This window comes from Sminthopsis crassicaudata, chromosome 1, assembly GCF_048593235.1.
Source record: "Sminthopsis crassicaudata isolate SCR6 chromosome 1, ASM4859323v1, whole genome shotgun sequence".
Classification (NCBI taxonomy): Eukaryota; Metazoa; Chordata; class Mammalia; order Dasyuromorphia; family Dasyuridae; genus Sminthopsis; species Sminthopsis crassicaudata.
Genome location: NC_133617.1, coordinates 13,438,039 through 13,440,497, shown reverse-complemented (window position 1 = coordinate 13,440,497; position 2,459 = coordinate 13,438,039).

Genomic DNA, 2,459 nt, shown 5'->3' with positions numbered 1-2,459 from the left:
CCTTCCAGGTCCAAGCCTGGGACTTAGACCCTACCTAGGGTGAGGGGCGGGTGTGTAGGCGTAAAGGCATTGGTACCGATGTGGGGGGATGTCAGATTGGCCCCCACTTCCAGAAACCCATCTTTCACCCTGTCTAAACCTCCGGGCCACAATGGGGGAATAGTCAAGAGTCCAGCTGGGTGGGGTAAAAGTTGATGAAAATGGTGGCAGATGGATCAGGAGGGGAACGGAAAAATGGGAAGCTCGGGAAGCTGCAAGCACGAGGGCTAACAGTGAGAACCGACGGCCTCTGAGAGTCCGGATCTCTTCCGATTGCGGGGTTGGGAGAAGCCAGCCCTTGTCCCCTCTGAGCCGGGGCTGGGGCGGGGAGGGAGGAAGGGCTGGGGAAGGCACTTTCACTGGATTCAAGAACACAGAAAACGGCGCCATACAAAGAACGAGCGGGCTCAGAAGAGACGGGTGGGATGAGGTCCTGGGCTTTCCCTAAGCCGTGGTTCTATCATCAGAGCTAGAACCCTTCAGCTCCTCGATATTCTGGTCCCATCTCCCACTTCCCACCACCCAGCCATGGAACCTGCCACACGGGTGGGGGCTGGTAAAGTGCTTAGAGATACTCAGAGGAAGGTACAAGTAAGTGCAAAATTATCACAACCGTTTCTCATACAGGCAGCTCATTCCCCATCATCCCCCCACCCCTACCCCCCAGTTCAGGAGAAAGGAAAAAAATCCTCTTAGCAGCTGCACCCTGCTTCCTCCTCACCTCTAGTTTTCAATTCCTCCTCCCCCAGGGCCCAGAACAGGACTCTGCACACAGTAGGTGCCTAATAAGTGCTTGCTGAATTGAATTGTATCCAAAGCCGGGCATGGTATAGGCAGGATAGAAGAAGTAACAACCCTATCAGTGTGAGGCCCTGGGGTACCCCTTTCCTCGGTTTCCCTTTGCTGCCACGGGCAACATCTGTCAGCTTGGGGGGCCGGGAAGAGGAGGGCTGGCCTGGAGGGTCTAGGGAGAGCACTACTGGTCTGGAGCTCTCAGCCTTGCTCGGGACCTAGATAATGAAAGATGTCAGAGGGGAATTCTCAGCAAAAGAAAAAGGGCCCATGGGAACCACCCTAGCGTTGCCTTCCCTATCATGGAAGGTCAACGTGGAAGTTCCAGAGGGGTCTCCCATTTGTTCTAGCTGTCTCCCAAGGTCGTCTGTGAAACTCGGACCCCCCGCCAGAGTCGGATCAGCCTGGGGTTTCCCCCACCAGAGGCCCTTCGCCCTGGCCATCTTTCTGACTGAGCAGGAGGAGCGGTGGCAGTCCAGGATGGAGGCTGAGAGCCACGCGGTGCCCTCTCGGTCCGAGTCTCATCCCCTTCGACCCAGGATGATATACACATGTATTATTGTTGTTGCTGCTGGGGGAGGGCGGTAACTTTGACAGGAAAAGCACCAATAAATTAATATAAATAGAAAAAACAAATAAATAGACAATCACCCCGGGTTAGCCATGGCGGGTCTCTGGCCAAGCTGGATTTTGGATGCGGCCCGGCCAGATTTCCTCCAGTGAGCTCATGATCCTCTCCCTCGCTCTACTGACTCAGTCCCGCCCCCCCAACCCATCCCCCAGCCCGCTCCAGCTCTCTTTCCCATCCCTGTGGGCCTTCCAGTGAGCTCGGGCCCCAAGGACTTCTCCCTTTCCAGGCCTGGGTGAGCTCTGGGCTACTTTTCCTCACCTGACAATCCTTAGGATCCCAGGTCAAGACCCAGAAGCCATCTCAGAGGTCGGCTAGTTCAACCAGCTAGCTCATCTCACAGACCAGGAAAGGGAGGTCCAGAGAGACGAAGGGGTGGAGGTTAGGGTCTCCTCAGAGAAGAGCAATCTGAACCCAGGTTACCGAACTCTCCAAATCTTGTGCTCTGTCCACTGGACCACACTCCCTTCAAGCCCCCAAGTCTCCCAACCGTGGCTGAAAACCAGGAGCCTGGCGCTTCACACTGGGACGGGAGATGGGCCGGCTCCCCTGACCCTTGGGAGCCCCAGGGGTGAGGAGGGAGGCGCTGAATCCATCGTGCTTTCCTTCATCTAAGCCCTCTTCACCTCCATTGCTCCAAGTACCTCCTGTGCCTTCCTTCTCTCTCCTGCGGCTCTTGGAGGGCCCCAGATGGTCATCATGGCCACCGCCAGCCCCCCCAGCGCCAGAGCCTCCCGCCGAGCTGCTTTCCCACAGAGATTCCGTTTTTAACTTGCACCAACTGAAGCCCCAGCCTGGCTGACACGGGCCTCCCTGTCCGTCACTTGGAATCCACGGATGGGGGTTTGGCATCTCACCTCACCACCCTCCAGAGTCCGGGGTCTCACCCCTGCCCATCAGCCCAGGCTTAGCCAGGCCCGGGGTGGTCCGGCCCGCGGACCCCCCGGGGGACCCTGAGGCCCGCTGACGAGTGCCTCAGACCAAGCTTGCGATTTCAAGT